The sequence below is a fragment of the Glossina fuscipes genome, unplaced genomic scaffold (genome assembly GCF_014805625.2).
Source record: "Glossina fuscipes isolate IAEA_lab_2018 unplaced genomic scaffold, Yale_Gfus_2 43, whole genome shotgun sequence".
Classification (NCBI taxonomy): domain Eukaryota; kingdom Metazoa; phylum Arthropoda; class Insecta; order Diptera; family Glossinidae; genus Glossina; species Glossina fuscipes.
In genome coordinates this window covers 1,052,255-1,076,647 of record NW_023998427.1, presented here as the reverse complement: position 1 = coordinate 1,076,647, position 24,393 = coordinate 1,052,255, and the positions used below count along the sequence as shown (strand labels likewise).

The 24,393-nt window shown below is 31.5% G+C and overlaps 2 long non-coding RNA genes across 2 annotated transcripts in view; both read left to right on the top strand.

Moving 5' to 3' along the window:
- Positions 1-24,393, top strand: part of LOC119637138 — a 41,762-nt gene that overhangs the window by 16,895 nt on the left and 474 nt on the right. The window lies entirely within an intron of this gene.
- LOC119637137 overlaps positions 1-24,393 on the top strand; it is a 33,858-nt gene extending 9,465 nt beyond the window's left edge. Inside the window, exon 2 of the long non-coding RNA XR_005247220.1 lies at positions 24,221-24,393. This is a non-coding gene — a long non-coding RNA (uncharacterized LOC119637137). The remainder of the gene's footprint in view (positions 1-24,220) is intronic.

Genomic DNA, 24,393 nt, shown 5'->3' with positions numbered 1-24,393 from the left:
TTCTGTAAATAACGGTATTCGTGATTATGAATATAAAAATTTTTACTTTTATATACATATGTATATAAAAGAGATTTGTTTTCATTTTTCATTGCACGAACGAATAGTCACAATGAATATACAGGCGGTCCTCGTCTAGCATGGTTCGGTACAAAAGTTGTTAATAATATAATATATTTTTAATTTTTTTCTTTTACTGAAACACGATTTAAACAAAAAAAAAATCGAACATTTTATCGTTAATAGGAGGAGGTTCAAGCAACTTTAGGAGAAAAAAAAAAACATCGATTAACTATAATTTTTAATGAAAATTAATTTTGCGATTGTCATTATTATTTTATTTTTTATTTTTTTTTTTTGAAAATATTATTAAATTTTTTTGTATATCATCATAATAATGTTAAATATCATATATCATTTCCATTTGCTATAAAAACTTGAAGTCAATTGAATTTTTTAATTTGTATATATATTGAGAATGAAATTTCACCTATCATAGAATATTATAACTTAAGACTTGGTTTCGATATAACACAACGGTACAAGTTATCTTGATTGATATTAATTCAAATGGTCTCCAATAACATGGTTTCAGTATAACATGAAACAAATTTCGCTATACCAGCGTGTACTTTGTCTAGGTTGAAATTATATTATTCTATATTATGTCATTGTTTAAATAAATAAATGAAAAAGTTTCCTATAACACGGTCTGTAATTAAATTACCGCGATGTTGTACGGCAGACGCCTGTACTTATGTATGGTACTCATAAATACAAATGCATGCACACACATATGTATATATATACATGTATAGAGAAAAGAGAATAAATGTAAAAAAGAGTGATAGTTAGTTATTGAGAGTAATGGAGTGGAAGTGAATGAACAAACAGTAGTGAAGACATACTGTTCTATCATCTCTCATCGTAACCTAATTTCGATTGTTACGCTTTTCTACGTGACTGTTAAAGTTGTCAAGACTATATTGTGGTATTTATATGTTGTTGTTGTTGTTTTTATTGTTATTCGTGCTATTTTTGAGAAAATTTTCATATTTTAATGCAAAAAAGAAGAAAAAATTATTAACTAAATTTCATAATAAATAGATTTTCATTTATGTATATTAAATATGTTTACATATAATGTGTATATAAACAAGTAATTATACATACATGCGCAAACTTATATATATATATATATATATATATATATATTTATTTATTTTTATATACTTTCTCCTTCTTTTATTCTTTCCGATATTATTAGTACATATACACTGATAGATACATACGTATACGCCAATGTAGGTTAAAGTTTCCTTCGTGTGTACGTATGTCCGCGAACAACAGCTGATATTTTTATATCGCATTGTAGTGTGATTACATTTGAAAAACACTTGATTTCATTTGAAATATTTACCCCTTTTTTTTTTTTGTCTTTATTGTTTTTAGGAAAGCAAAGAATTCTCCATTCAGTTTTAATTAGTTTTCTGGGATCAAAAAAAAAAGAGAAAAGAAAAAAGGAAAAATAAAAACTCTTCAAAAATTTCGCATACTCAATATGAGTCTGCATATATATGCCAAAAAATTAATTTCACTAATTGATACGAAGAGAACAAAACAATGCACTTAACAAATAAATGATTTTAGACTGAAGTTCGTTTCACGTACAACATACATAGCCCAACAACGAATGGGAAAAGCAAATGTTGTAGATGCCCAAAAAGTATATACCAAGTGTACCAATTATATCGGTATTTTTTATGCCCTGCTAATCAAATATTTTCATATTTCGTTATGCGAGTGAAGCTCGGAACTCTGCAGCTGAGCTCGCCAACTCCTTATGATAATGAAATAGTAAAGAGAGCAAGGAAACGGAAAAAAAAAAAAATTGTGTAAAAATCAATCTTTTTGCCCTACATTTTTATCGTTATTAGTGATAATAAATATGACTACGCCCTACATCGAACCTAGCCTAACCTTATAAATTAATTTGTATGTGTATCAAGTGTTATATATAAAATATATATATATATATATATATATAGTTTTATATGTGCATACGTATTTAAATTTAAAGTTTCTCAGAAACTAAAATAGGTCACTGGAAATATGGAGTGCATACAAAAAAAAAAAATAAAAAAAAAATCTATTTTTATATATGCATGCAATTGTACTGCATAACAGTTGTATAAATCTCGATCCTCATATTATTCAATTTTTTATTTTTGCTTCGAATTATTAACTTTTACAATTAGAAAAATATAAAGAAAAAAAAAGCAATGAAGCAAAGTCTCGTTGGCCAGAAAAGCGTACCCGTGCATGCATGTCTCCGATATCAAATTTTATAAAAAAACATATAAAATGAACTTATTTTATTTTCAATGAAACGTCTTCCATGCCTACCACACCAAGATCAGTATCGCAACACAATTTCCATTGTAAGCAGAGCACAACTTCGGAAGGAAATCTCTATATATGTATTTTTATATGTATATATATTTGTGTATATTGGTCATCTAAACGCCTTCTAAAAGGAGCGCTAGAGGGTTGGGTAGCCAAGTAGGTAAAAATCACGGATACCAAGTCACTGCTCACGGGTTCAAATCTCAATGCGGTAGAATGTTTACTATGATCGTCGCTATACCGAGTATTCAGCCAATAAGAGCATAACTTTAACTGATTGAGGCATACACTAACTAAGCTGCGTCCGTTTCCCCTATCCCTTTTCCTTATTTCTTCTGAGCCGATTTAATCTTGTCTGTCCGGCTGTCTGTCTTGCTTCCTTGTGTTTAGTCTACAGTTGCGCAAGCTTCGAGATATGATGAAATTTCCTACACTGACTTCTGACAGACTTCTGTTTTGACTCAACGATCGACCCTATTAAAAAGGTTCGGATCGGTTAGTTGGTTTTTCAATCATTATCCATATATCATCACATTTTGAAAAATCGTTAAGTGAATGACTGTAAGATGGTGTAGGCTGCTTAACGATGACACGTGGCTCGCTACAACAACAGTGTTGTTCATTTGAGCGAAAGAAATAAATTATTACACTAAAAACAGGATGAACACTACCAACAAAGGGTATCGGCTCATCTTTTCTTTTGAAAGGTAGACTAGCATTTTAGTTTAGTCACTTTAATGTTTAAATATTTCATTGATTTCAAGTTGTCAAGTTGTAGGGTTGAACGCTCCACCGAGTACTATTCGTATATTGGAATGTCTTTTGGCATTCGCGAAGTAGCCATTGAAACGTAAGCTTTTTTCCCTTATGTGCGCAAATTGAAGGAGTAGAGTACTTAAGCCACCATTGTATAGGTGTATTGTCGATTTTTTTTTTTTTGATATACTTTTGAAGATCAAACCTTAGTTTTACAATAATCGCAAAAATGTTTAAAGTTGAGACGTAGTGCAAGTTGTAAACATTTGAGAAATCTTCATTTTCCTATCTCAAGCTTTCGTCCAGAATACCGGCCCAGAACCATACGAATACCACTACTTATTGAATTAGAATCACATATAGTAAGGAAATATGGAGAATTTTCTTTTATCTACGTACTTTTTTTTTTTTTTTTTTGTCTTTTATCAACGACCCGTTAGATCCGAAAAAGTAAACACCACCTTGAAGTATTCGAAATGAATTTTGATATGCCTTTCAAATGATTTCGAAAGATAGGTAAACGCATGCATGAATAGAGAGACAATAATGCTTAGATCAACTTACAACTTATTGACATTAATCACAGCTATATTTATATATATATATAGTTTTGTAGGGACTTTCGACGCATATAAATATCTACGAGTTAAAAACAAATGACTAACTTAATGTTAATAATACTTTCTGGTATCGATGGAAATGATCAAACAAATTCTGATAAATCAATATTTGCATGTGTATTTAGATACAAAATTTTTATAACGATCTCATAAAATTCTTTATATAGAATTCTTTTCTATAATCATCATTTAATATAAAATAAAAATGAATGATAAGTTCTTGTGGGGCCTTGTTTTAATAATAATTCATTTAACCTTTTTTTTCTGCTAACAAATATGCGAAGAATTCGATTTATATGAACATTGAAAAGAGCAAAATGCATGAAACGATGAAATGATCTCTCATGAGTGATATTTCAACTTTTTAAATAAGGATAAGAATTCTCATCTTTTTTTTTTTTTTTTTTTTTTTTGTTTTTTTTTAGTGAACTAAACGACGATTCCGAGATCGAAAATGGCAGCTATTTTCAAAATGATTTTAAAATGATTTCTATAAGATTCATATAAAAGTTGTTAGACTTGGCAATTGTCGAATTCCATGCGGTATCACGTTCATGCGATAGGTGAATTCATCTTACCTTTAACACGCTCTACAAACTACTTGCAAACGGACTCAGGCGCCGCTTGCATTTCCCATAGTCGCTGACATTCCTTGCAATTTTGCTGCAGTTGTTCGTGTACGTTTATAATGAGCATTAATTGTGATAAAACAATTTACACAATATGCCATAACACTTGTTATTCCATTCAGTAAATGGTGATAAAATGAGAATCAAAAAAAAGAAAAATAAATAAATAAAAAAAAATTAAAACAAACATCACGACATACTCAACTCAAAACGAAAGCGAAATTGAAAATAACTTTATGTCGGAGAAAAATCGCCTTCAGCTTAAACAAGCAAGGATAAATTTTCTTCAAAGGCCTTGAAATGATTTAATAAATTGCGGTCAATTTTTATATTCAATCTTAATTATTACAAATGTGTGAGGGCTTTCAATAGCAAGAGATCGATATATCACTAATTAGGACGAATCAACTGACGGACCAAGTACCGGTTAAATATTGTAAACGAACGATAACGAAAATGAATAGATCTGTCCGTCGTTTAATCGCTAAAGGACAGACAGACGAAAATGTAAAACGTGTATCGATAGGATGAATTGGATGAATGATGAGAAGCAAAAAAAAAAAAAAAAAAAAAAAAAAAAAAAAAAAAAATCAAACAATTTCTTATATTGCGATTCTTCGATAAACGATGAATAGAAGAGAGAACAGAGTAATGAATAAATAAATAAACAAATTTTATCTGTGTTACCATAAAACACACAAAACCAACTATAACACAACGGTCAAACAAACAAACAACAAAACGCCCACTTTTATCATTAAACGGCAACTATCGAATACTGCCAAAAATATAAATATAAACAACTACAACAAAAATGCATAACAAAAATTTATGCCTGAATAATGAATTTAATGAACAAAGAAATAAAAACACGAAAGAAAGCTATTTTGCAATTAAAAATATATAAAACAGAAGGCAGAGCAACAAAAACAATAGCAGACAAAAAGCGAAAAAAATAAAATAAAATAAAAAAAACAAAAAAAAATTGAAAAAAGAATACAAATGAGAAACTATAGACAAACAGAACATATATACAAACACACTTACACATACATACATACATACACACATATATATATATATATATATATATATATATATATATACACACACAGAGAGAGAGAGAGAGACAATTCACTCTTTGAAATGCAGTAAATATTTACAAATATTTTACTCATACACATTATTACATATTCATATAGATACACACACGCACACACACGCACGCACACATAATTACACGTACATAAAATCTCATACAATTCACCTTGAACTTTAAATATAAAAAAGGTAATTAGGAATATTGTTATGATTTATAATACAAAAGGAAATAATTAAACCGTTTGCTTGCATAGGCATGCATGTTATTATCTATACATACGTGTATTATTGCTTACATTTGCCAATATATTCCAATTTAATAATATTTGGTAATAATGAACGAAACAAAAAAAAAAAAAAATACATATATATATAGTACTACGCAAGATAATAAATATTCCGACTATTCCGACGACCTTATGCTCATTGGTCGCATTAGTTGTATGCTGCATGCCTAAATACACTGGATATGCTTATAGTATGAGGATGGTATCTTAACACCTTAATCGCAGCATATTTCACATACTTACTTATATAATAAAAATCGATCGATCATTCGCGAATAAAAGCGTATTAATTAATTAGGCAAAGGTTGTAAAAAAATAAATAAATAAATAAATAAAAAAAAAATAGGCAAAGGATGCTAAAGCTTGAGTTAAAAAGTATTTTAACAAAGCTTCGGTAGATAATAATTTTCTATCTCTTATGAGAATGATGGAAGAAATGAAATAAATGAATTTCTTCAACTTCTATTCAAACTCCTAATCACGCCTTAGATGAGATTGTCATTATTGACCTTAAAATATAAAATTCTTTAATAATTGAAAAGAAAAGTATTACACGCTCCATAATTGAATTTGTTTTTTTTTTTTTTTTTTTTTTGCTTTTAATTTTCGTCACTTTTTACACCGGATCATCAAGATCCGGAGAGAAGATTCAACTGCCCCATAAAGTATATATACACTTGATAAGCATTAAATTCTAAATCGATTTTGACATATCCGCTCGTCTGTCTGATTGTTTGTCTCTCTGACTGTTTGTCTGTCTGCATAATGTCTATGGCAAATATTGTCTTAATCTTTCAAATTTTTGCCGAAATATTGTAAATTCTTGCACGCAGATTGATATTGAAATTGGGCCAAATTGGTCACGATCTACGCTCAGGGTGCAAAATAACTCCAACTGTGCTGTCAAAATTAAAAGAAAAATTACTTCTAAACTGCAAAAAATGCAACGGTTAGCACTTGTTGACAAAAATCGGCCACGCCTATTCAATATCTCATTGTTTTATCAAAACGTTTGCAGGAACGAGAAAGAAGCGTCATAGACCCTGTAAAGTTTACATATTATTAATCAGTATTAAATGTGAACCGTTTTAGAGATGCTTGTCAACTCATCTGTCCGCTTGTCTCTTAATTGTTTTGCTAAACGGGCACTCGCGAATGCAAAAATGCAGACTATCTACGTCAGACAATCGATATAAACTTGCAGCCGACTTTAACTTGCCCTGTGTTTCGTCTTTTTTTTTTTTTTTTTTTTTTAGAATAACGAAGATGAGTATAAAAGATTCGGTCGCATACGAATATAATTTTCGTACATGTTAAAATTGCTGATGAATGGACAGATAAATCTAATGAAAAACTCACGTTATATAATCATCATAATAAATCAATATTCATTTCACTGCTGAATCTAAAGAAGTCAAATAAAACAGTCTTTACGTCCATTAACAACAACGCTACAATTGCAGCACCTATCGATCAATTGAGATCGGGTTTTTGATTCAAAAAATTTTATCCCGACCGATTTACCAATACATTTGCAACGAGCGACAAATCGTTAATTTCAACTTATTTCTTATTTATTCTCAACGCCCGCTAAATTGCATTTTATCGTTAATTGTAAACAAGTTCACCACTTTTGGACTGAACACGAAAGTGAGTCCAATGAATATCTGGGTCATAGTTTTTTGAAAATATCTTCATGGAGATAGTGAAAAGTTAGAGACGAAAATAAAATAGAATCACGTAGGTTTTCCTACATGCTTTTAGTATCCTTTACCTTGTGGACGTGTCTGCGAGTAGATCACGCTCACTTTTTTAACCCTGTATTTGCAATCGATCAGGGAAACTTTGTGTGGCAAATTTGAACGTCTTAAACTCTTTTTTTGCGATAGTGACGAGTCAGCAAAATTTAACCGTCAAATTGACGGCTCTCCGTAAACATAGTCTTGAATAGATTCTAAAATTGTAAATTTTATAACGTCATAGCAAAGGAATGACGATAGATGAGAAAAAACTTAAAACCGTTCTATGCTTTCGTAAACGTTATTTCACGTTATTTATCATAGAGTAAATGGAATTCTTGTATAGAGCGCTTCATTTCTCTTATTATATATTAATTTATTTATATTCATTTAATATTTTTTTATTCTCTTTTATTTGCTTTTGCAATATTTAACACGTTTTCCTTTTTATTAAATTTATGACATGTTCGCAAAAAATGTATATTGTTTCGTACTAAACATTGTGCTAATATCTCTCCGTCATTGATAGTGTAGAGAGCGTAAGTAATTAAAAAGAAAAAAACGAAAATTTCTATACACCCAAGCTATAAATTTTGAACGTAGTTAAAACTTTTGAAAATAAATCAATATTTTTAATATCGAGCAGACAGGAATTTATTTAGCTAAAGTTCGATATTCGGTATCCAAATCGAATGCTGTAACCTAAACAAATCAAAATTTGATTTTTTTTTTTTCTTTGATGATTCGTTCACACTGTAAACAACATCTAAATTAATATTTTTTTAAAATATTAAAAAAAAATAAATAAATAACAATAAAATGTAAAATGTAAAAATTCCACCTGAGGTAGTGGAGCGAACAGGCAAAGGATCTCAATGATCATGGGCTGAAATCCTTAGTACGGTAGAGTTTTTCAATAAAGCCGTCACCTTTGCTTTTGCTTAGTCCCCTAATTGGTATAACACTGATACATCAGACGGACAGAAATAGAGAAACAGAGAGAAAGAGAGAGAGAGAGAGAGAGAGAAAGCGACTCATCGAACAAACAGATCTACGTACCTGAACTGTCTCCCTCTCTTATTTTCATTATGAATACGTATTTTACGCAAGTCTTTTGATGTTTTTTATCTCTTACCCTACTTTCGCTAGGAGTATATTAAATTTCCGAGAACGTTCGGTGCAAGACTTAGGCGAATAGTTATCGAATCCGTTATCATGCAAATCGATGTCTCATATCCGTACATATATATTAATTCTAACTATAGATCACAATATTAAAAAGATTTTATTGCAATTTGCCTGCCACGACATATTTTGACTTAAGGACAAAGACCATGCAAATTGGAATTATATGAATTATTATCTTTTTTTATTTATTTTTTTTATTTTTTTTTTCTTAGCACAATCACTTACTCAGGGTATATGTTGTATGTGCGCAGCACTGTAATAATCGGTGAGGAAGGATAAAGAAATAGGGAGTGGTAGCAGTAGCTATACTATAGAGCATATACAAAACGTTTCATTTGATTGAAAACTTTCTTTGTCATTTCTATGCAAGCTAAACAATTGGGCAAATCGTGCACAATTCTTTGATCTAACCCCAAAGCTTCGTCATCTTAGTTTTTTTTCCCCATTTTTAAAAATGTCTATGAATCCATTTTGTACCTAAATATGTTTAACTTTTCATTTCAATTATCTTTGGGGCCGTCAGAAACGTAACAACTCAGTTTAAAGACAGACAGACCAAAAAAATCAAAAGAAAAATATCACATCGATCTGGAAATATCCTACCCGTGGTATCTTGAAAATTATTTCGTAGTGTTTCATGCTATAAAACGGATACAGATCAAATGTGAAGATAACACAGTCCCCGAGGAACAATTTTTTTTGTAGAATTAATTGTAAGTCTTTCATTACCAATCGATTGAAAATTGATTGATGCATTTTCTGTAAAGAAAAATAACGGAAACGGCGATTGTACGTAAGGATCGAGGGCAACGAGAAATGCAATGAAATGAAATGCATATCATAAATAAATAAACACAATTTATCTGCAATTTGCACATCATTTTGCAAAATGTTCATAGGCATATGTACGTAGGAGTGTACACATATATATATATATAATAAAGAAAATAATTGCATAGCTGCATGAATAAATAAGCAAACGAACGAATGCACAATCTAGAGGATGCACTCTATACATTTATTTTGTGTCTGTAATAAATAAATACATTCATCCATCCATCAGCCAAATGTTAATGTAAATCGAACAGGCTGTCATATGATTATATTTTTCATTTTTAACTTTCGATATTTTTGGTGTAAAATAGATGATCGCAGGCACATTTTGTTAATGCTACTAAACTATATAGAATGTATAGAATGTATTCGCTTTAATAAACTAATAATTGCATAATAAAGGCCTATCGCAACGAAGCTTTTCGATTAACATAAAGCATAATGTTAGGTGCACGAAAGCGAAATGTGTCCTTCGCATTGTCATTAGCAACGGCCGAACAATCAGATTCGGTAAAAGAATGTTTTTCTTTTATATTCTTATATATTCGAGTCCTTTGTTTACCTCGTCCACGGCTTTAAACAAATGAAAACATAATAGTCGACCACGGCCCCATATCACTCTGCAGTTATGCGTATAACGAATTTTAAGAAATAAGGCATTATGTAAGAGAAACTGGTCGTAAAAAATGATCCGATCCGATTCGAACCATATTGCAATTACGTATACGTTAGTTTGTAACAAATTGTCTCAAAAATTGCGACAAGGCGGTGGACAAGGCGGCCAAGGACAAGCTTACATCAAAAGTCTAATCAAAAGTGAATCTATCTCAACTCCTTTGAATGTTGCATACATTCGATCAAACTTATATTAGATCCTGACGAAGCTTAGAAAAAATACCTTGAAAAATCGAGAAGAAATCCTCTACACGTCCCCATGAAAATTAATTCAAAGAAACCTCGTAGACCCATCCATGACACATTTAGTGTGAATAACATTGTTTTTTTTTTTTTTTTTTTTTTTTTTTTTTTTTTTTTTTTTTTTTTTCTTTTTTTGGAAATCTATTTGATTAATGATGGAATGAATGCTAAATATTACGCAGTTTACTTACGTATATAAATACATTTTGAATGTATTTTGTTCTACATACACACATTATATGGAAATATAACTGGCTGGTCGTATACATTTGAATGTCAGTTCATGGTTTTAAAATTCTCTCGTTAGTGGATGAAAAATGTCTTTTTTTGTTTTCCACCAAAAATTTTAACGATAAAATGTTGTTGTTTGTTTGTTTGTTTGTTTGTTTGTTTTATGCGAAGTACAAATTTGTTGTTTATTGTCGTTGAAAACATTCCATATAATCATATATGCTATGTAATTAAACTTTAATTAATATAAAAAAAAAAAACTTGAAAAAATTGTCGATCTTTTTTGTCAAATCATAAACGGATTTTAAGCTTTGCCGCAAATTTCAGTTTATATCTAAAAATATGCAAAAATTACGATTATAATAAAATTTTTTTTTTTGAACCCAAAAAATAATTGTAAGAAGAAGAATCAAAAAAATTGGAAGTAATTTTTTTTTGCTTTGCAAAATACAGCCATGGGCACATCGATGTACATAAAAATTTTAAAAAAAAGTCGTCTTTTTTTTTTATCGAGTTGCTACATTACCGCGATTAGATAAGAAGACACCCAAGTCGCCGTTGGTGTCTTCCAATCTCTGTATTGTTTAATCATACTTGGTCGCAACCGATGAAAACCCGAACACTTAACAATTATACAGGCACGTGAACTAAGCTACAACCCTTCCCTATCTCTTTCCACACTTTATCGAATCACTTGTGTAGGGGACCTGATTGAGTGGCCATCAAATAAAAAGTAAAAGAAAAATGTAAAAAACTTTATATTCGGCTGCAACCGAACCTTTCATACAGGCCAAGTTTAAAATAAAAAAATACAAAAAAATGTTGTACTTTATACTAAGTAAACGTAGTCGGTTTTTTTTTTTTTTTTTTTTTTTTTTTGCAATTTGGTGCAGATATTGTTATTCGTTCGTTATATCTGTTTAGACAATACATATTGTTTGGTGCTTAAAAGCAGAAATGTTCTCAGTTGGGGGGTATGTAATGCGGACGAGTCCCCTAATCAATTATGTCCATTTTCAATACTAACCCAGTATGTGATTTGAAGCCCGTTTTGCGCGTTTTTTTACGATCAAGAGGATGTTTACCATAAGCGAACAAAACGGATAAACATGCGTAGATGAGATCTGGAACAATATTGGGTGATATTGAAAAATTCAAGCGGTTGTTTCCACGATTTCCAGCTTCTTTTCGCAGTCTGTCAAGTGGTTGATGTTTAATGCCTCCGCTATTTTCTGACAGAGCGAGGTGCATAGTTGACATCGAAATTTCCGAATTGAAATTAAGCAAACCCCTTCCTTCCTGGGCTCTTTGTTCTTTTCTTTTTTATTGTTTGCGGCCTTCTTTATTTAACCCTTTTTATAGCAAAAAAGACATCACATCGCGTATTTCTTCAGATATTTCACTGATATTCAAATCAATCAAAAAAATTAGCGACTCACATGTCACATATTCATGCGAGAAAATCAGTTGAGTATTGCCCGATATGTAGGCATCAAAAGCATCGCGCAAAAAAAACCGCGGAGAATTTTCAATATGACTTGATATATTTTCTTAATGGATTCTCTTAGATCTACTTATGGATGTTGCAGACGTTCTGACAAAATGCCCTTGATCTCTTGATGGGTATTAAAAAATCATACCATTAAAAGTAGTATCCTAAAAGTATCAAAACTATTTCGACGTTAAAGTAACACAAAATTGAATGAAACTGTAGTAATAGCTGAAAACTACGATATATTTTTTTCTTCTTAACATTTGCAATCCATATAAACTGTCGCCGTGATTTTTAATAAGTTGCCAAAGGTCATAATTACAATTTCAATATTTACGCAAATATTTAACATGTAATGTGTGCCAGTTATGCTTATGCATACATAATAGATATGAATCTATACATATATGTACACACATGTATATATATATTTATTCATTTATGGCTTTTTATTAATTATGGATAAACTTTTGAAGATATCGATCGAATTCTTCAGCATTTTTAAACGGTCGCGTATACGAGTCTAACTGATTTTCCAAATTAATCTAAAGACAAGACTTTCTGATCGTAAATGCAAACTTAATGAAGAAACAAACGGATACATTTATAAGTTGTTTCCATATTAATGACGTTACGTAAAATGCAACCTTGTACATTCGTTGTGTTGGTTTCATTTTAGGTTGAAAAAAAAATCCAAAAAATTTTTTCAAATAATCGTTTGTCGTCGCCATTCTCTATCCAAAGGATAAGGACACGTGAATGTCTCTCTCTCACTCTATCTCTCTCTCGCTATGTCTTTTCTTTTTCGTTTGTAGTTGAGAAATACTTGTTCCCTATCTTAACTTTATCTGTGGAACGTATTATTTTTATAGTTTTTATATCAATCTTATATAAATTGTAATAACAATATAATGAACGATTTTTGCACCCTACTGCCACTTGTGGCACACGGTATATTTAGTTTGTGCGGTCGTATGTAACACGCACTAATTTATTTATAACCATTTATTATACCAATCGATTCAGAATCATAACCTCAATTGATCTAAGCCTGTCCATCCGTCTGTCCGTCTGATGTATGTCCATGTAAATATGTGTTCGCAATTTTTAAGATATTTCGATTAAATTTGGTTCCTTTGTCCCAAGGATGAACGCTATTGACAATGATTCGAATCGGTCCACTTTTTCGATCACTCCCCATACAACGCCTTGTTCCGAAAAGTCATTATATGGAAAAAAATTGCAATTTTTAAAATTTCTCAGCCAAAGTAGCTAAGTAGTAGGGACTTCTAAATTGGATTGAAACCTTTGGACCGGCTGAGATAATTTTTGAACTCTCTCGCATATAATAATAACTGAAGGTAAAAAACTGAGGATAAAAAGGTACAATTCTCAATGCTTCATGATGAAAATTGTATCGTAATAGTAATCGAATATAAAAAAATGGACAGCGCCAAATTTGGACCATATCGGCCTATTACGGATTTTCACAAAAAGTGATCGTTTGATCACTTTTGAAGATCAGAGAAGAGTAAGTTTTAATATGTGACGATGAAAGTTGACCCAGAATTGTAATTTCATACAAAAATAAGAATTGTGGTGATAGGGTATTTAGGAGTTGCTCTTACCTGGCTATAATGTTCTTACTTGTTTTTTTTTTTTTTTTTTTTTCTCAAATGTTCTTAAATCGATTTACTCAATTTCAAGTATATATATGGGCATGTGAAAAACAATTTTACAATTTAAATGATGATACCAGAAATTGATATAGAGAACGAAGTTTTGCATTTTTAGGTGAGTTTGTAATGTTTTATGTCAAAATGAATGAAATGTCTTTGGTTTTTTTGTTTTTCTCTCTGGATGAAAAAAAAGTAAAAAAAAAAAAGAAAAAAAAAAAAGACAATTTAAATGAGAATTAGTAGTGCATCTACATATATAATATAATATAATATAATATAATATAATATATATGTGGGTACATCAATTATAAATCGTTTTGAGTCTAAACAATTCAATAGTTTAGTCACATTGTACTCTCGTGCAGCGAAGGCATACCCATGCAATGGCGATTAAACAAAGTGCTTAAAATAAATTCCATATTGTTGTGCATGTTTATTTCAATCAACTGAAATTACAGCACAAACCGTACAAATATTAATTGTATAAACATACACACACGCAAACACACCGGTATGGGCATAAATCCGTTATACATACATAAAACAAAACGCGCATACATACATACATACATACATACATATATGTATAAAATTGTTTTTAATTGAAAGTTAAATACGTGAATAACAAACATCGTTTTTTGGAGGGTGTCTAACGTTATACGTAATACACATGGCTGGCTGCCTAAGCTATACAGCGCGCATTCGTGTGTACACTTCAATGATAACATTTAGGGAATAGTTATGAGAGAGAGAGAAAAAAAAAAAAAAGCTTAAACTAATCTCTAATTGAAAATCATGGTGAATACAAAGTATTATTGCACAACTTAAACGTAACTCGTACCCGTCCATACGTTTCAATAATTAGAACACAATTCAAGTCAATCTTTTGTTCCTTTGTTCCTTTTTTAAGTAAATGCATTATGTGAGTAATGTGTGACCCATAAATAAAAACAAAATAATATATAAATAAAATAGTTTTGATCACCGCACGGTCGCCTATCCCTGCTTATCTCGTTCAAAACAACAAAATTGAAAAAAAAAAAAAAAACAACAAAAAAAAGAAACAAAGTCGAACAGAAAGTCTGAACTTGATGATGATCGGCATTCCTAGAAAAAAAAAAGAAGAAGAAAGCAACGTAACAAACAATGACTTATAACAATGACAATTATCGTTGCGAGCTTTTTTTATTTTGATATTTAATTTTGAAAATTCTTCTCATTTGCAGGCCCGTTAAGCCTTCAATAAGCCAAAAACAAAAACAAAAAAAACACTCCATACACAAGCTAATTAGTAAGTACGCTATGTTCGTTTCTGGCGGAAATAAAAGAGTTGCACAACCTGTTTTATTCTATCCCATTAATTGGGGGCGTATCAGATTGCTATCGAATTTTAGACCGACACCGACTAGAGAGAGTCGATAAACGATGATACTTGGATATACAGTTTATCGTTTATTTAAAATTAATGGGTGAATTAGAAGACAAACTAATTGGAAAATGGCGGTAGCGTAGAATGCAAAAACCTCTCGGATACATATTGCAAACGATATAATGAAACTTGTATGCTCTCATTGCGCAATGGCGGATATAAAAAATAACAAAAAAACCTATATATCTTAATATAAGATGGGCATTCCAAATTCATCCCAAAGCTTGCTACACTTTACTATATATATATATATATATATATATATATGTAAATATGCATGTGCATAAACCATTTCAGAGTTCTTATGATGTAAAACGTATATGTTTATAGACGAACAATATGCATAACGACACTTATAACGAGAAATGATCAGAACTTTTATTTAGAGTTTTTTCTTTTTTTTTTTTTTTGGGCGTCAAACTGTCATGTCATCGGACAAAATACTAAATTGTACTGTACTATATAATGAAACAGAAAGAAAAATCAATTCTTGGCAACAATTTTACAGATTCCTGCTTTCATGTGCCAAATAAAACAAAATAAAAAAAATAAAAAAAAAAAAAAAACAAAACGATATGCATATATATACATATTATATATACTTGCAATTATCTACACATGTGTTTTTAAAAAATATTATCTCTCAAAAGCAAGGATGACTGAGATTAATTCTAAGCCTTCCAGTAAAGAGTTAACTAGTATGTGTATATATATATATCAGCAAATGTTATAAAAGAATTATTTAAATAAATCGAAAAATGTTCAAATGAAGAAGCGTTAAACCTAATTGAGGCCAACTGTGATTTTGTGTTTAAATTGCTTAAGATATTGCAGATATGAAGATCTGGTCCGTTTACTCTTTCACTCCTCTTCACATACGATATCTTAGTGCTTTCGAAACGAACAAATCAAAAAATTTGTTCGTAATAATAGGCATACCAGGACAGCTATCTAACCCGTCTTATTGAAATTATAGATCGGGAACATCAACTTCGGTCAGCATCCAATTTCAAGCGTCATTGTTTACACGTATAGCTGTCGACTTTGGTTTTTGTTTTAGACAAACAAAAAAAGTTACCTATGCTTGACTCTCTCTCGCGCCCTCTTATCAAAAAAGGAAAAAAAAAACGTTTAATCTTCAACGGCCTAATCATCATTAAGCAAAGGCATTTTAAATATAGCGAGTGACTCAATCGATTTGTATTTGTATAATCTAAGCGATCCGTACAACGCGGACTTATATGTTATAAAGGGAGTCGACCGCATCATATGATGGTCAACTGTAAATTAACTGACAGACGCATTATACAGATGCAGCAGACAAAGCTCGCCCATGAACATAAACGCTGTGAATAAATATGTCTTTTGATTCTTAACAAACACATGGACGCACCAAAGACCCTATAGTCTGAATAGCTTAAGATACTGAACGAGTCAAGCTTGCCAACCTGTCTATTCATCATCTGTCCGCTGCCATTGGTTATTGAGAAGCTTACTATTTTAAAAAAATTGGACACACGAAGGCCAAGCTTGATCAAATATTTTGGCGTCCCTAACTATGCCCAAGTTTCACTTACAAACTGAATGCATTTTGATCGATTTGAATAATGCCACACAAAACAAAACGCGTTTTACACTTTTATATACAATATACTATAGTTGTGCTGATCGTTTACGAACATTATATAACTTACTTTTTACATCTTTAGTTGAATTTCTGATGATGTTCGAAACTTTAACGGGAGATGAAAGAATGACGAGCAAATAAAGAGATGGCTAACTGGAACTGTTATGAGCGGCGCGTAGAGAAGAGAGAAGAGAGAACAATAGTGAATGTAGAGGCGTATAAATGATGCGTGACGTCATAAAAAATGTTAAAAGAAAAGAAAAGAAAAGAACGTTAATAACTTACATAAGTTAAATACTAGAGAATCTTGCAATAAAACTTTTTCGAATTCCTCTTCTTCTTTGCAAGTCGGGCACATCGAAATTTGCGAGCACATTATGAATATTTATTTTTATTTATTTATTTCTTTATTTATTTATTTTTTATTTATTTATTTTTTTTTTTCAACTTGATTGTCATTTTTATGGCTTTTCGCTAATGCGACATAGGAAAAGTCTTCTTGACTTATTTAATTTTGTTTTGTTTTGTAGTTATTTATAAAAAATGTATATAACGTACAAGGAAAGAGACAGTCTTGGTCATTAGTAGAAAATTGGTTTTAAATTGGATCACATGTCAGCGTCCAAGGTTACCTAAAAGGGCAAATATTGCATTCATGTTTTTTTTGTTTCTTTTTTTTTTTGTTTTCTTATCATTCTTATCATTAATTCAATAAATTGAAAATTCACAGATTTCTATGAAGACGAACGGGTTTCCGATAAACTATAGGGAAAAAACGGAAAAAAAAAAATAATAGATTTAAAGTGTTCAAGCGGTCTGACTTGTGATGATGACGATCTGCTGCAATTACTCGTTACTACTGATTCGTTGCCGCCTAGCATTTGAAAACATATATGACCAGTGCATGAGCGACGAGACAACTTGACGGACAATAAGGATGAACGACGCGCACCTTTCTTTCTATCCTTTGAATCCTCTGGAATGGTGACTATAATAAGCTTCAATTGGACTATGGCATGACTTAAGTGATGATGAAGACGAACGCTTATGAACGCATCAAAGATGTTGTGATTGCCCTAAATGTTGATTACTATCAAAGAATCATCCCCTAAATAGGCAATGAGAAAGGCATACATATCGATTCAATGGCGTCTGATCTTGTTCGATCACTATATATGCGAATAATTTGCCTTTCTATGTAAGAAACTGAGAAGCAGGAGCATTACGAGCACCTGGTAGTGTGCTTAGAGAACTGTGGCTACTTAACACTATCTGGTGGACGTGGGTGCTACTTTTACAAAGCTGTATGCAGCATTGATCGAAATAGGAACTGGCAGCCATATCCTATACTTGATGTATTCAATCTCGATATGTGGGCAAAGACAATCAATTTTATGTGCAGCAATTCTCAGTTCCAAGGAAACTTATTCAAAGCTCGTACAAATTACAATATGGATTAATGCTATTTTTATGCCAAAATGAACAATGCCTTTAACCATATAATGTAAAAACACCAGAGGATATTACATCTGTTGATGTTGCTGTTGTTGTTCTTGTTCTTATTAATAAATTTGTATTTGTCCGTGTTTAACTGGGATATTATTAAACGTATGTAAAGAACTTCAAGAATCCGTAGGGGCGACGAAAACAACAACTTCCTAGCTTAGGTTTATTGCAAAGATTCGATGCGTTTACAAGTCCGTCGATGCGCTTTTTCAACTATCACCTTCATCTCGTGTGTATTCTATTGAGGAGCATTTTAAATGCCCATGATTTTGGGCCAAGTTCTTCGGGCTGACGCGTTGTCGCAACAATTGACGTTAATATAGCGTTAGCGTACCGCAAATTTCCAGAGCGGGCTCTATATTTATGATTCAGATCTTTATCGATCACGAGACTTATGGATTCTTCTACTATGGCATTAGAATTTGCATGACATGGCTGCTGCTTCGTAAAAAAATTGTTAGCAGATTTTTGTTGTTAAACACTGGCTGGCAAATTGTTCGACTCTCTTTATTTTACTTTTGTTTATCTTTTTCTGATCATTCAAAACACAATGATTGGGCACCACGGCGATCTGAACCTGTTTGTTATCGGTCGCTTTCTTCATCTTTAGTACGAGTAAGGCGATCGATGTTATTTTTCTGCGCTTATTCAGATTAACATATAATTTTGTCGGATCCGTTTTTTCACCACTTCTTAGCTTTGGCATTTAGGCGCTTTGAATAAATATTCAAATGAATTATCTCGCAAAAGTATCGTCCACAGTCATTTGATAGCTGCATTGATGATTTTATTTTCTTGGCAGAAATAAATTTATGCAAAAAAAAATTACGAGCAAGAAAAACAATGAAAATATTCGGCATATTTCTGACAGCTGCTTAGGAAATAACCAATAAAAGTCAAAGAAATTTCTTTATAGACATTTGAAGAAAAGACAAGACCGGAAATACTTTAATTTTTCGACTGAGGTAATTCTCTAATTGAGTGAGTGAAAACTAACTATTGCCAACGTACGTACACTCACACGTACACGTACTTAATGATACAATCAATAGATTGCGGCCACGACCTTCCACCCTTTTTCTCCTGCCTCACGTCTTTCTCATCATCACCGAGTTTTTGTTCTAATGCGTTCACTTTGCAATAGGTTTCTTAATCCGGTTCTCCGACCAAAACGTGAAAGTGTATCAAATTTCAATCAAAAGTGAACAGAAAATTGAGCAGAAGTCTGCTTGCATTGACTTAACATCTACGAACGGACAGAAATATTTAAAATGATTTCGAAAATGATTCCAGAAGTGATTGATTCAGAAGTCTACGTTGTTTAGATACGCACACCATCACCCTAATCACGAATGGTATTCGATATAAGTAATTTCTGCGATTATTGACAAAGCAGGCACAAAATTTATTATATTAAATAGCTTTTGTATTTCTTGCTGGCTCACACCGTTTATTAGTATCCCTCATTATCAACTTGCTTGTTGTTAATCTACATCTACTTTTGATCCTTTATTTTGTTACTTACAATCATCAGTTAATTCTTGTTCTCTGTTTTCGCCCTTATTTCACCGAAACCTTGATCGTATGCGAAGGCTATAAATACAGGGTTATTCTCATTTATTTTTTTGCTCTAATTGCACAACGAATGCTTTATGAACACGAAACACATATTTACGCAGTAGATCACAGAATTACGCGGCCGATTCAAAAAGCGTGTAAGGCGCACAGTATCACAGAAGTGCCTCAAGAAGAACGAAACGAAATTGATTAAAAATAAGATTAATGAAAAGAGAAAGAAAAGCAGAAAGAGAAAGAGAAAGAAACTCGATTATATAATGTGTGAGGATTCAATTATTATTTTCATTTATATTCGATCCGTGTTCACATCAACACTGACATTCTGATTATTGCTAGAGCCTTCCTATTATGAAGCTTTATATATATATTTTTTTTGACCATTTACATGAATAATTTCGATCTCAGCAGATGACACAAACCCTAAAAAAATAAGAAATTATTATCAACTGACTATAGCTAGCTATGTATGCATATATATTAGTACTATAAATAAGTGAATATATCTGAAGGATAAGACATTTTTCTTTCTCTGCACGTGTCAATAATTTGCGTCAATAACTCAATCGAAATGTGTGTTTGTAGAAGCTTGAAATAATTCGAAGGTACCTTTAGTCGAGAACTTACTGTATGCAAATATAAAAATATGTAGCAAAGATTGGCATCTATTATAACGAAACGAAATTCAATGCCAAAAAATTCCCTCTTAATAAGAATAACATAAATGCAAATATGTTAAAAGCTGAGGGTATGCTAATTCTGTCATTAAGTTTGTAGCAATCAGAAATTCGCTTCAAAAATTCCCTAAACAATGGGTTAATAAACTGCCAAGGTGGGTTAATTTATCTACGAGTTCTGATCTCTCTCTCTCTTTCTCCCTCTCTCTCTCTCTTTCTTTCTTTCTTTCTCCCTCTCTTTCCCTCTCTGTCTGTCTATCTGTATATCAATATAAGGCTTTATATTGGATGCGGTCGAAACAGTGGGGCGATCTGAAACATTTAGCATAATAGCGTTCGTCCTTGGACCAATAGATGTCCATGTACCAAATACCATCAAAATATCTCAAAAATTGCGACCTCTAAATAATAAGATCGCTAAAGGGAGGAACGGACAGATGGACAGACAAACTTGGATCAATTCGGAATGTGATCCTGAATCGATCGGTATAATAAACGAAGGGTGTATCTTAGTTCCGTCAGTATATCCTTGCGCTACAATTGATGTAGAGTAGAAAAAAAAATTTACAACTGAGAAGAGTTGCTTTTATTATTTATTTATTGTGTCCAAAGAATGTGGTATACCTTTGAGTTTTGTTTTTCTTTTTTAGGTCTCCAGATAAATATGTAGTCATAGGATACGGTACAGAATGGCTTTGACATGCCCATCCGGTCAGCTAGATAAGCTTTGTCTGTCCGTTTACCCCGTGACATATGTATTTTTCTTACTTGTTCTACCTTTTCATGACATGTGTCAACAATTCGAACTGACCTTCGCTTTGAAAAGCGTAAGTAAACCTTTAGGTTTCTCTACATACTAGGTTGCCAAACCAAACTCCTCGTAGCAGTTAGTTACATTACAATAAAAAGTCGTGTTTTTGTTTCAAATTATTCAAATATTATTAAAGAATTTTTTATTTACTGTAATTTTTACTATATTTCGAAAATCTTTGGATATATTATTATTATTATTATACCCATCACTGTAAAGTGGGGATATACTCAGTCTGTTTTTTTTCCATAATGTATGTAGCACCCAAAAGGAAGCTTCAAAAATCCTATAAGGCATATATATATTCGTGATCAGTGTGAAATTCTGAATAGATTTAGCCATGTCGTAGGAACATTAGAAGTTTTCGTATGCATGTCGGTATTGAAAATGGGCCAAATTGGTCTGAGCGGACGCGCGCAGTGGAGCAGAATGTTTAAAACTACTTTGTACACTTCTCAAATCAAGATGTATTATCTGCCTAAAAATGGGTAATAATTTTAAAAGGAATATGGTAGAGACCGCAATTAATTTTTTCTCAATAATACCAGCGATATGGGTATCGAATAAAAGGCCTTGACGAGTAGAACAGCGAACAGCATAGCGGTGGGTAAGCGAGATTCGGTCTTCGCCGAATATAATTTGCTTAGTTGTTTTTGTTCTTGTGACATAGTATATATGCCACGGTTACGTACGTATGCACTGGTTGAAAGAAGAAGAAGAAGAAGCGAGAATGTCCAAGATTTTATTTATTTAACATCGAACATCAATTTTTTTTCCTTGTATCGTTTGCACAAATGTAAGTAACTTTTACCTGTGTTTATAAATGTGTTCACGTGTGTCGACTTAAATAACGATACGTGTATCTGAATAGCGGAATAAAGATTGCATCATCATTTTTGGATCATGGAAATGGTAGATATGAAAACGATTGTCTTTACATGAGCAGATCGTCAAAAAAGTTATTTTTATCCAACATTACGCAATCGCTTACAATAATTAATGATACAGTTCTTTCGTCTGACCTTTTCTCCAAAGTTCATAGTGATTTGAATTTAACAATTTTTTTTCTTTCTTTTTTTCACGAGACGATTTCAATGTGCCAAGATATCATAAGATATCAGATCGAATATTATATGAAAGCTAAATTCGTAAAACTTAATAAAATTTATTTTAGTTCGATAAAATTCTTGAGACTATGTGGACACAAGCTCGTTTAACTAAAACAAAAAAAAAATATTTCAATCACATTGTCTTGGCGGAAATGATTGCCCTAGTTGGCGACTATTCGCAAAGCTACTAGATCACATTAATAGAATGGAAATAGCCCTCGACAATGTCAAGCACCGAAATATCAATCATGAATGAAATTTAAATTGCGAGGAAACTTTCTATAAAACGTTCGTCTATGCTATAATCTAATGATTCTCGCATATTCACTATATTCGCAAGATTCTCGAAAAAGCGTAAAGACAAAGAATGATGACGATGATGCATAATATGTGATAGTAATAAAGTAATGAAAAACCGATGAAAATCGATGAAAGCCAACTTGGGTTGGAAATTAATCGAAACTCTTGATGAAATTGAATTGAATATGTATGTCTACGATATGAGTTGCTGCTGTCAGGACGCAACACCAATGACTTGACCAGGATGACGTTATTCCAAACAATGCATGGATTTTGTAAGAGCATCAAATCAGAATAACGTTAGCAAACAATCAAAAATGAAATAATGAGTAACGCAGAGAATTTGTTCCTCTGATCGATTATTGAAAGACTTTTATCGTTTTAATTTTTCCAAAATTATTTTTTAATTTTGGCATTATTATACGTGTATTGAGGATAATTAAAAAATGTCCCAACTAAAATGCTGAGCGAAAATAATGCAGAAAAAATTGTAATAATAAACTAACAAGCGAGAGATTTATTAAATTCACCCAAATATATTATAGGAATGCTCCCAACTACTTTATATATAAATTCAGTTAACTAAGAAACGCCGTGGATTTAGGCGTTAAGATGACTATCGTCAAATAATATCTAGAACATTAAACTTATTATAGAATCTTTCCTTTTTATTATTTTTATATAACGTTCAGAAGTCGATTAAAGAATCGTGAGTGTTTATTTAAAATTGGGGAAAATCTAGAAAGTCGATTATTAAGTCAATTTTATCTACACATATCCTCCTTAATCAAAAATATATACAATTTTTAGAATCATAAGTGCTCTATATGCAACCTTAGTGAGTAGAGGTGGGATGAGATTATATTCCTTTCGTCAAAACATTTGCATACGTGTTTTTAATCAGTATAAAATTTTGAATTGATCTAAGCATATCCGTCCATGTGTCTACCTATCGTAAGTGTACTCCTGGTCGCAAAAATTAAGTCTTTTGGTATCAAATTTTCCGAAAATATTGGAAACAAATTAATATAAAAATTAGACGAAATAGGTCAATAAAAGAAATAGAGCTGATAATAGCTCTACTGTGAACAGTAAAACAAATCAAGTATTGTTATTCATTGTACTCATAAACTAAATTACAACAGGTAGGATGATAAAAAATATCCGTAGATCTTAAGTTGCCAGTGTTATATCAATCGAATCTATATGTAGCGTTGTGCTAGACCATCTTATTAAATTACAATGAAATGAAGAAACTTTCACTTACGTTTCACATTTGCATAACTATTTTTATTTTAATTCATAGATTGTTACAGTCAAAGGCAACCACGGGAAAAACAAGTATATTGCATAATTAGCAATTCCATAGAAAAGTCACAAGTCACAACGCTGACCCTGCACACACCTAATTAGAAGAAAAAAGAAAACCGTTACCAAAGAGGAAAAAACAAAAAAAAAAAAAAAAAAAAAAAAAAAAAA